The sequence below is a fragment of the Procambarus clarkii genome, chromosome 22, assembly GCF_040958095.1.
Source record: "Procambarus clarkii isolate CNS0578487 chromosome 22, FALCON_Pclarkii_2.0, whole genome shotgun sequence".
NCBI lineage: Eukaryota > Metazoa > Arthropoda > Malacostraca > Decapoda > Cambaridae > Procambarus > Procambarus clarkii.
Window position 1 is genome coordinate 1,503,553 of NC_091171.1, and position 12,805 is coordinate 1,516,357.

Consider the following 12,805-nt stretch of genomic DNA (forward strand, 5'->3'; position numbering starts at 1 on the left):
CACACACACACACACACACACACACACACACACACACACACACACACACACACACACACACACACACACACACACACACACACACACACAATGTCTCTCAATGTTTGCGGACGATGCTAAAATTATGAGAAGGATTAAAACAGAAGAGGACTGTTTGAGGCTTCAAGAAGACCTAGACAAGCTGAAGGAATGGTCGAACAAATGGTTGTTAGAGTTTAACCCAACCAAATGTAATGTAATGAAGATAGGTGTAGGAAGCAGGAGGCCAGATACAAGGTATCATCTGGGAGAGGAAATTCTTCAGGAGTCAGAGAAGGAAAAAGACTTGGGGGTTGATATCACGCCAGACCTGTCTCCTGCAGCACATATCAAGCGGATAACATCAGCGGCATATGCCAGGCTGGCCAGCATACGAACGGCATTCAGAAACTTGTGTAAAGAATCATTCAAACTTTGTATACCACATATGTCAGGCCAATCCTGGAGTATGCAGCCCCAGCATGGAGTCCATATCTAGTCAAGGATAAGACTAAACTGGAAAAGGTTCAAAGGTTTGCCACCAGACTAGTACCCGAGCTGAGAGGTATGAGCTACGAGGAGAGACTACGGGAATTAAACCTCACTTCGCTGGAAGACAGAAGAGTTAGGGGGGACATGATCACCACATTCAAGATTCTGAAGGGAATTGATAGGGTAGATAAAGACAGTCTATTTAACACAAGGGGAACCCGCACAAGGGGACACAGGTGGAAACTGAGTGCCCAAATGAGCCACAGAGATATTAGAAAGAACTTTTTTAGTGTCAGAGTGGTTGACAAATGGAATGCATTAGGGGGTGATGTGGTGGAGGCTGACTCCATACACAGTTTCAAATGTAGATATGACAGAGCCCGATAGGCTCAGGAATCTGTACACCTGTTGATTGACGGTTGAGAGGCGGGACCAAAGAGCCAGAGCTCAACCCCCGCAAACACAACTAGGTGAGTACACACACACACACACACACACACACACACACACACACGCTCTCATTCTGGGGGTCTGATAGTTGAACGGACAGCACGCAGGGCTTGTTATTCTATGGACCGGGTTCGATTCCCGGACCAGGCAGAAACAAAAGGCAAAGTTTCTTTCACCCTAATGCTCCTGTAACCTAGCAGTAAATAGGTACCTGGGAGTTAGACAGCTGTTGCGGAGCTGCTCCTTGTGTGTGTGTGTAGGGGGGGGGGAGGGAATAGTTAATAGTAAGTTGCAGTTGATTGATTGAACTTTGAGAGGCGGGCAGAAAGAGCAGGGCTAAACCCCCACAAGAACAACTAGATGAATACAACTACGTGAATACACACACACACACAAACACAGAGGTTTGCAACGAGACTCGTCCCAGAGTTATGAGGGGATGGGGTATGAGGAGCGCCTGAAGGAACTGTGCCTTACGACACTAGAAAGAAGAAGGGAGAGGGGGAACATGATAGGAACGTATAAAATACCCAGGGGGATTGACAAAGTTGACATAGACGAAATGTTCACACGCAATAGTAACAGAACGAGGGGACATGGGTGGAAGCTGGAAACTCAGATGAGTCACAGGGATGTTCGGAAGTTTTCTTTTAGTATGAGAGTAGTGGGGAAATTTAATGCACTTAAGGAACAGGTTGTGTAAGCAAATACTATTCATAATTTTAAAACTAGGTATGATAGGGAAATGGGACAGGAGTCATTGCTGTAAACAACTGATGCTCGAAAGGCGGGATCCAAGAGTCAATGCTCGATCCTGCAGACACAAATAGGTGAGTATAAATAGCTGAGTACACACACACACACACACACACACACACACACACACACACACACACACACACACACACACACACACACACACACACACACACACAAACACACACACACACACACACACACACACACACACACACACACACACACACACACACACACACACACACACACACACACACACACACACACACACACACACACACACACACATACACACACACACACACACACACACACACACACACACACACACACACACACACACACACACACACACACACACACACACACACACACACACACACACACACACACACACACACACGCACACACACACACACATCCCAGAGTTACGAGGGATGGGGTATGAAGAGCGCCTGAAGGAACTGAGGTTTACGACACTAGAAAAAATAAGGGAGAGGAGGGATATGATAGGAATGTATAAAATACTTAGAAGGATTGACAGAGTGGAAATAGACGAAATGTTCACTTGGAATAGTAACAGAACAAGGGGACATGGGTGGAAGCTGTAAACTCAGATGAGTCACAGAGATGTTAGGAAGTTTTCCTTTAGCGTGAGAGTAGTGGAAAAATGGAATGCACTAAAGGAGCAGGTTGTGGAAGCAAATTCTATTTATAATTTTAAAACTAGGTATGATTGGGAAATGGGACCAAACTCAATACCAGACGCAAACCACTCCTCAGGGAGACGGTAATGTTCCTGTAGAGGGGACTTCAGCAATTCAACCATAATTTGCAGAATTGTTTATATAATTAATTAAGGTAATTAAACTTTCGCGCATCGGTTACTCCTCGAGGCGTAACCAATTTTTCTCCCAAGTGCGAATAAGGGGCGCGCTCACGAGTCGCGAGAAAAAATATTGGTATAAAATCCATTTTTTATCCGATCGATTTGGGGATAGTTTCAAAATGCGCGCAATGAAATTCCCGTTCTCCCCAATAGGCCACATGGCACCCCGGCCAACGCAATCACGTGGTCGGTCCATTGTTTTGTTGACACGAGGAGTGCCCGCACCGCTCTCCCCTCGCGCGCCTAACTTGATCTGTTTTACGCATCTATTTCCGTTCCCGTGTGTTTGTGACCCATTATATACGTTTACCATGGATCCTGGTCAAGGCCCAAGCAGTGGTACGTGGAAAGGAGCGAAGACGTCTGCCAAAAAAGACAAGATAAGTATGATTTACAAAAGGTATCGTGGGATGAGGCTCACTCCCTCCAAGATTCCAGGGCTTGTTGAAGCATTATCGGACGTTGATGATGCTATTGAAGGGGATGAACCTGATTGTGATATTTTCCAAGGCGATAATGAATATAGTGAGGCAGAAGAATATTATATTTCTACAAGTGAGGAGGAGAGTATGACGGAGAGTGAGGATGAGAGTGAGGAAGATGTACCAACCCTGCGGCATGGAAAGCGAACACGTCCGGTACCTAGTCGAGGGCCTAAGGCTGATAATGTCTGGAGTCGTAGCAACACTCCTCCAATGGTTGATGATTTTACTGCAACCCCAGGCCTGACCATTCCCACACTAACGTCTCCATTACAATTTATACAAATATTTTTTTACAAGAGCGTTGATAGAATATCTCACCATCAAAATAAACTTGGATGCCTCACAGATTATACAGTTTGCTTCTGAGACCTCAAGGAATTTGTGGAAACCAGTGACATTAAAAGAAATGACCAGATATTTGAGCCTCTGGCTATTGATGGGGGATAACCAAGCTCCCTACCATGAGAATGTACTGGCAAACAAATAAGCCCTAGCATGCTCGTTTCTTCAACGTGTTTATGTCGTCGAGACGGTTCCAACATATTGCCCAGTTCTTCCATACATATAAACAACAATGCAGTTCCCGAGAACAATCCTGACAGGTTGATAAAAGTGCGACCAGTGATGGAATATTTTACAAAGAAATTTGCAGAAGTATATGTTCCAAAGAAAGAATTGAGTCTGGATAAAGGTACGATGCCATGGCGAGGCCGACTCTCTTTCAAGGTGTACAATCCCAACAAACCCGACAAATATGGTATAAAATTTTACATGTTGGCTGAATCAACATCTGGCTACATATATGATTATGTCATATATTGTGGCATTGGAAAAACTACAGTGGAAACCGTCATGGGGATTGATTCAGCCCCTAGTGAACAAGGGCTATCATCTGTACATGGATAACTACTACAACTCAGTTACCCTGACAGAGAAGTAACGAGAAGTTGGGGTTTACACATGTGGCACACTTAGACTGCAACGTGGCGCACCAAAGGAACTGCAACAACAGGCAAAGGGTAAAATTGCATTGGATACCACCCTGTACCGGCGCAAAGATAACACATTTGTTATACTATGGAAAGACAAGCGCGTTGTCTCACTCATCACCACCTTGCACAATGCTGACACTAATGAAGGGCAGCGAAGGAAACGCATTCGAAAACGTTACGGAACAACTGGACTCGAACTGGTAACAGTGAACAAACCGAAAGCAATATGTGATTATAATCGGTTCATGAAAAGTGTTGATCACTTCGATCAAATGATCAAGTATTACGAGTTTGCAAGAAAAACTCACAAATGGACGAAGAAGATCACGTTTTATTTTATGCAAATGGCTTTGCATAGTGCATTCGCTTTGTATAGGAACCACACAACTGATAGCAAGAAGCTCTCATTGCTAGAGTTTCACGAGGTGGCAATTTGGTCCTTACTGAAGTGGAACGCTGAGGAATGACTTGCAACAACTACAACCAAACCGCATGCTCCAGACATAGATGTTAACGCAGGTCATCCTGCGGATCCCGCCGTGTCAACACCCGGACCATCTGGTGCGAGGCGGCCTCTTTTCAGTTCAACACCTGCAAAACGTTTGATGTGGGACTGAGCGTTGTACCTTGCTACACTAGATACCACCGGAAAATGGTATTTTGGGTGGACAAGAAGTAACCACCTGCAACAGCTTCACTCCACCTACGAAACATCTGTTGAGGAGCTTCAGGATAGTTGACTTGAAGGAGGTGGAGTGGAGAAAAATGCTCAACTTATTATTCTACCATCATCATCGCCTTGGTAAGTACAAATATTTTGAATAATTTTTCATCAATAAGATATTATTTTTTATACATTTTGTAGACCATTACTTTGCTATTTTTTCATACCAGACTGAACAATATATCACAAAATTCTATGAGTAAACGGGAAACTTCAGGACTTATTTTTCGGGTGTAGCGGCTGTGGCTCTGGGTGTGGCGGACGGGTTGTAGTGGGGTGACTTTCGGCTTTGATACAGGCAGGGCTTGCCCAATATTTTTATTTCATATGCATATGTCTGTGTAGGAAGTTTTATTGCGATCACTGTTCTACAAATGAAAACGGTGTACAACAAGTCTAAACTTGACAAACATGAAAATAACAAAAACATTTCGTCGGTTTTTGCCGCGCACGCAAATCAATCAACGGAGTTTTTTATTTGGTGCCGTTCTAACTTATGCTGTGTTGAACTTGTATACGTATGTTCTTCTAGAACATTCTATTGCGAACACATTGCTGTAGAATTGAAATACGTACATCGAAAATTAAAGTCAGGACAGTGAAAAGAGTATACACTTTTCGGTGTTGCTGCTTAAGCCCTCGAAACGCCGCGCGCACAAGGGGAATTTTTTTTTTTCGTTTGCCGGGAGCGCGAAAGTGCAACCCTCCCTACACCACGTGGGAAGACATTTGGAGATTCACTCACCTATTGTGTTAGCAGGACGGTAAGGTACTTGAAACCCCTGGTTGGATTACAGCAATGACTAGGTCAGAAAGGGCGTCTAGGTCCAGCAGTATTATGATTGAAGAAGAGGATAGGTTTGTGGAGAAGATGATTGGGAAATTTGTAGAGAAGAGGGATGTTTGGATATATGATCTAATCCAGGGGATTAAAAGTGAAATCTTTAATAAGATACTGGAAGAGGTTCAATTACTCAAACAAGAGTTTATGGATTATATTCAAGAGGAAATCAGGAAGAGCAGGGTAGAATGGAAAAGAGAAATAACTAGGCTTACAAATGAATTTGACAGGAATAAGGGAAGCTTGCCAGGGAAAGAGGGAGTAGTAGTGGACGGAGTAGCGGGTGTGGGAGGGCTGGGGGTCAGCCAGGTAGGGGGCGACCAGCATGACCCTGCACTGAGAAAGAGGTCAATCATAATCCATGGATTGCTTGAAGCCAGGGCACCATCGAGGCAGGAAAGGATGGAGATTGAAGAGTTGGAGCTACAGGGGATCTTGAGAGATATCAGGGCACAGATGGCAGGGAATGAGGTGCAAGTCCACCGACGCATTGGGCCATACAACTGTGACAAGAAACGACCTGTCCTAGTACAATTCACTAACGAAGAGGCAGTGGATTACATACTGTATCACAAACACTTGTTCGTAATGTTCCTGTAGAGGGGACTTCAGCAATACAACCCTTATTTGCAGAATTTTTAAAAAAGAGGCCTGAAGCTAGGTCTGCAGTAAGGGAAGTTGCCATGGAAGTGGCTTCTTCTCAGGAAGCAGCTAGATGTACTAGCCAGCTGATAGAAAGGAGAGAAAAAGAGCAGTAGTAGTAGCAAGCATTAAGAAGCAAACAGGAACCAACCCAGCAGAGAGGAGAGACAAGGAGAAAAATGCAATTACTGAGAGCCTTAAAGATGTAAGGATGGAGAGGGCTGACCAGAATATCGAAAAGGTCAGAAGAGAGTCAGTTTAAGGGTGATGTACTTGAACATAGATGGGATTACAAGCAAGGCAAGTGAACTAAGGGAAAGAACATAGGAAGGGAACCCAGATGTAATGGAACTCACAGAAACAAAATTCTCAGGAATCATAACGAATGCCGTGTTTCCCAAGGACTACACAGTAATATGGAAAGAAAGGGAAGGTAGGGGAGGAGGAGGAGTGGCCCTACTAATGATAATGGAATGTAGTTTCAAGGAGATGGCTATCCCGGGCAGCAAGGGATTCAAAGACTACATAATCGGCACCATGACAATGGGAGGACCAAGAATAGTAGTAGCAGTAATATATAACCCTCCACCTAATGACAGAAGACCCAGGCAAAAGTATGATGACAACAACAACATAGCAGTAAAGACTATAATTGAGAGGGCAGCCTTTGCTGCCTGTAGAAATAGATCCCATCTGCTCATCATGGGGGACTTCAATCATTATAGGATAAACTGGGAGAGCAAGGAACCGTATGGAGGTGAGGATACGTGGAGAACTAAACTATTGGAGGTGGCAACAAGAAACTTCTTAAGCTAGCATGTCAGGGAACCCATAAGAATGGGTTGCGAGAATTGACCTAGTCTCTACTCTGAACGACTCCGACATAAGGGATATCGGTTTCGAGGCTCCGATAGAGATGAGTGACCACAGTGTACTGACGTTTGAGTATCTGGTTGAAGAATGGTTAAAGAACTCGAAGAGGGGGATTAGGAAATAAAAGGTTGGCATTCCAAAAGGGAAACTATAAGGAGATAAGAAAATTCCTAACAGATATAACATGGGAAACATAGCTCAGAGGATAGATGGCCCAAGACATGATGGACTACATCATGCAGAAGTGTAAGGAGGCCACAGATAAGTTTGTCCCAGTCCAAAAGGAAAACAATGAAATGCAGATGAAAAACCCATGGTTTATTCAGAGATGTAGGATAGCTAAGCAGCAAAGTAAAAGGGCGTGAAGAAACTATAAAAATAACAGGACTCTTAAGAGCAGAAAAAGATACCAGAGTGCCAGGAATGAATATGTCAGATTAAGAGAGGCAGAAGGGCAATTCGAAAATGACATCACAAGCAAGTTAAAGACTCAACCTAAATTGCTGCATAGTCACATCAGGAGAAAAACAACAGTAAAGGAACTGGTAATGAAATTGAGGATAGGGGCACACAGATTCACTACAAATGACAAGGAAGTGTGCGAGGGACTGTATAAGAAATTCTAGGAGGTCTTAACATTAGAGCAAGGGGAAAGTTCCAGAGATAAGAGAGGGAATAGTTAACCAGGAACCACTAGAAGAGTTCGCGATTACCAATGGGTATGTGAAAAGGCTAGTGAAAAAGCTGGAGATGCAGGCTGCAGTGAAAGGGAAGGTACTCCATTACCTTATTAGTGGAGTACCTAAGCAACAGAAGACAGCGAGTCACTGTGAAGGTGAGGCCTGAGATTGGCGAGACGTCACCAGTGGAGTCCCGCAGGGTTCAGTCCTTGGACCTATATTGTTTCTGATATATGTAAATGATCTCCCAGGGGGTATAGAATCGTTCCTCTCATTGTTTGCTGATGATTCCAAAACTATGAGCATATTTAAAACAGAGGATGATAGTAGGAGGTTACAAGGTGATCTAAACAGACTGAATGAATGGTCCAAAATACGGCTACTAAAGACCAACCCGAGTAAATGCAAGGTTTGAAATTAGGCAGCGCAAACTGGAGCCCAGACACAGGATACCAAATGGGAAATGAAGTACTTCATGAAACGGACAGAGAGAAAGATCTAGGAGTTGATATCACACCAAATCTGTCTCCTGATACCCACATACAAAGAATTTCATTTACGGCCTATGCGAGGCTGGCTAACATCAGAACAGCCTTCAGGAACCTGTGTAAGGAATCATTCAGAACCTTGTATGCAGCATATGTAGGACCAATCCTGGAGTATGCGGCCCCAGCATGGAGCCCGTACCTTGTCAAGCACAAGACGAAGCTGGAAAAGTTAAGAGGTATGCCACTAGGCTAGTCCCAGAACTAAGAGGAATGAGTTACGAGGAAAAGCTGCATGAGATGCACCTCACGACACTGGAAGACAGATGAGTATGGGGAGACATGATCATACCTACAAAATTCTCAGAGGAATTGACAGGGTAGACAAGGATAAACATTTTAACACAGGTGGTACGCAAACAAGAGGACACAGATGGAGACTGAGTACCCAAATGAGCCACAGGGACGTTAGAAAGAACTTTATCGGTGTCAGAGTAGTTAACAAGTGGAATTCCGTAGGCAGGTGGAGGCTGACTCCATACACAGTTTCATATGTAGATATGACAGAGCCCAGTATGCTCAGGAACCTGTACACCAGTTGATTGACAGTTGAGAGGCGGGACCAAAGAGCCCAAGCTCAACCCTCGTAAGCACAAGTAGGTGAGCACACACTTCGTAATGAGAGAGGAATATAGATTTCAAGGAGATGGTTATCCCGGGCTGTAAGAGGGTTCGAGACTACATTTTAGTCACCATGACAATGGGAGGACAAGAGTAGTAATAGTGGTGATATATAACCCTCCACCAAACGACAGAAGACCCAGGCAAGAATATGACAGAAACAACATGGCAGTTAACTGTAATTGAGAAGGCAGCCACTGCTGCCTGTAGAAATCGATCCCATCTGCTCATCATGAGGGACATCAATCATGGAAGGATAGATTGAGAGAACAGGGAACCACACGGAGGTGAGGAAACATGGTGAGCTAAACTATTGGAGGTGACGACAAAACGTTTTAAGCCAGCATGTCAGGGGACCCACTAGGATGAGAGGAAACGATAATTAGCGAGACTTGACCGAGTTTTCACTCTGAACGACTCCGACTTAAGGAAAATCGGTTTCGAGGCCTCAGTAGGAATGAGCGATCACAGTGTAATGACGTTTGAGTATTTGGTCGAAGACGGGTTAATGTACTCATGAAAGGGACCTGAAAACAAAAGGCTGGCATTCCGAAAGGGAAACTACAAGGAGATAAGAAATTTCCTACCAAATGTAACATGGGAAAGCTCAGGGGAAAGATGGCCCAAGACATGATCGAACTATATCACGAAGAAGTTTAAGGAGGCAACAGACAAGTTTGCCCCGGTCCGAAAGGAAAAAAAACGAAATGCAGATGAGAATCTCATGGTTTAATTAGAGATGTAAGCTAGTAAAGCAACAAAATACAAGGGTGAGGACAAACTATTGAAATAACAGGACCCTTGAGAGCAGAGAAAGATAGCAGAGTACCACGAATAAATACGTAAGGGTGAGAAGAGTGGCAGAAGAGCAATACGAAAATGACATAGCAAGCAAGGCAAAGACTCAACTTAAATTACTGCACAGCCACATCAAGAGAAAAACAACAGTGTTGGAACAGGTAATAAAATTGACGATACGGGCTGGCAGATTCACTACAAATGACAAGGAAGTGTGCGATATTTCCCAGTTGATTGACCGCATGTGGAAAATAATGTTTTGCTCTATAAAACATTGCTTTCTTTAAATACTCGCGTCCCGGGTTCGAATCCCAGACAGGCTCTAATAATTTTCAATAGGCATATTTCATTCTAAAAAGGAGATTTAAATAACGTAACTAAACTCAAATATCCACGGCCTGTTGGTCTAGTGGAATGATTCCTGCTTTGGGTGCAGGAGGTCCCGGGTTCAACTCCCGGACAGGCCCTCAATATTTTCCTTCCCTAGCAAGTTAATTATACTGTAAATTTAATTGCCTACATTTTGCCAACATTAAGAAATGCACTATTAAACATAGGAGACATCATAAGACTTAATTTTAAGTAGTAAATAAGTATGATGAATATAATTTAAAATGTAACTAACAAATTCTGGAATATAGTGAACGAAATTTGCAGAGCCTCAACATTTACATAAAGAGATTCAGGAGAAAGCCAGGCAGGAAGTGGCGGACCAGCCGGGTTATGATGGATACGAGGGCCTCCAGGTAGCTCCAAGCTGCTTGGAGACCGTGTCTATCTGCGTCGACGTCGACCGTGTCTATCTGCGTCGACGTCGACCGTGTCTATCTGCGTCGACGTCGACCGTGTCTATCTGCGTCGACGTTGACCGTGTATTCACCTAGTTGTGTTTACGGGGGTTGAGCTCTGCTCTTTCGGCCTGCCTCTCAACTGTCAATCATCTGTTACTAACTAATATTTTTTTGTCTTCCATATGACACACACACACACCCACACACACACACACACACACACACACACACACACACACACACAGACACACACACACACACACACACACACACACACACACACACACACACACACACACACTTACACACACACACACACACACACACACACACACACACACACACACACACACACACACACACACACACATAGACACAGACACAGAGACACACACACACACACACACACACACACACACACACACACACACACACACACACACACACACACACACACACACACACACACACACACACACACACACACACACACACACACACACACACACACACACTCCTCTGCATAGAAAACCCCCCCTGCCCCCACTCAAATGTTCAGCCAAATCTCCCTCCTCCCACATCCAATCCCCACCCTTCTACCCTTCCCCTCCTCCCGAGTCCTCCCTCCCCCTTTCCTTCCCGTCCTCCCTCCCCTTTCACCCCATACCCTCCCTGTCCCTCCCCCTTAACTGGATCCCCCACCCCTCATCCCAGTATCCTCTGAGACCTTGTTATCCACCTCACAGGTCCTCACACCCATGGAACAGCTTCCCCCACCAGCAGAACACTCACCAAGGAGGCGATTTGAGAAGGGACAGAAGAAAGTGAGCCTCAAAGTAATGTACACTAACATAGATGGAATTACAAATAAAGCAAATGAGCTTGGAGGACGGGTACTAGAGGAAAACCCAGACATAATAGCCCTCACAGAAACAAAGCTAACGAAAACGATAACAAACGCAGTGTTCCCACAGGACTATTATGTTATGAGGAAAGAGAGGGAAGGAAGAGGTGGGGGTTGTGTAGCTCTGCTGGTAATAAAAGGCTGGGATTTTTTTGAGGAGATGGATATTCAGGGCTGTGAAGGTTTCAGTGACTACATAGCAGGTACCGTAACAAATGGAGGGAAAAAAATTATAGTCGTAGTCATATATAATCCACCACCAAATGACAGAAGGCCTAGACAGGAATATGATAGAAACAACATGGCCACCATTAACATAATAGAAAGAGCAGCTTCTGTTGCTAGCAGGAATTTATCTGGACTACTAATTATGAGATACTTCAACCATGGGAAGATAGATTGGAAGAACAGAGACCCGCATGGAGGACCAGAAACATGGAGAGCTAAGCTGCTGGACGTGGCAACAAGAAACTTTCTAAACCAGCACATCAAAGAACCAACAAGAATGAGAGGAGAAGATGAACCAGCAATGCTTGATTTGATATTTACCCTAAATGAGTGGGATATAAGGGAAGTTAAGATGGAAGCGCCCTTGGGAATGAGTGACCACAGTGTATTGAACTTTGAGTACCTGGTAGAGCTAGGACTTATCTCCCCCAAAAAAGAACTAGGAATCAAAAGGCTGGCATACCGAAAGGGGAATTATGAACAGATGAGAAGTTTCCTAAGTGAAATACCTTGGGACACAGACCTCAGAGATAAGTCTGTACAAGGTATGATGGACTATGTTACCCAAAAGTGTCAGGAGGCAGTAAACAGGTTCATCCCGGCCCAAAGGGAAAAATCCGAGAAGCAACAGAAGAATCCATGGAATAATAGGGCATGTATGGAAGCGAAGAAACAGAACAAAAGGGCTTGGAGGAACTTCCGGAATAACAAAACACCAGAAAGCAGAGAGAGATACCAGAGAACCAGGAATGAGTACGTCAGGGTGAGAAGAGAAGCAGAGAAAAGTTTTGAAAATGATATAGCAAACAAAGCCAAGACCGAACCAAAGCTACTCCACAGTCACATCAGAAGGAAAACAACAGTGAAAGAACAGGTATTGAAACTTCGAACAGGCGAGGACAGGTATACAGAGAATGACAGAGAGGTGTGTGAAGAACTCAACAAGAGGTTCCAGGAGGTCTTCACAATAGAACAAGGTGAGGTCACTGTGCTAGGAGAAAGGGAGGTAAACCAGGCGGCCTTGGAAGAGTACGAAATTACGAGAGAGGAGGTCAAGAGACACCTGCTGGATC

At 44.3% G+C, this 12,805-nt stretch overlaps 1 non-coding gene across 1 annotated transcript; it reads left to right on the forward strand.

Annotated features, from left to right (window-relative positions):
* The first annotated feature begins 10,204 nt into the window (after nt 1-10,204).
* Nucleotides 10,205-10,276, forward strand: TRNAP-UGG (transfer RNA proline (anticodon UGG)). The gene has a single exon. It is a non-coding gene; the product is annotated as a tRNA-Pro (tRNA).
* Nucleotides 10,277-12,805: the final 2,529 nt, after the last annotated feature.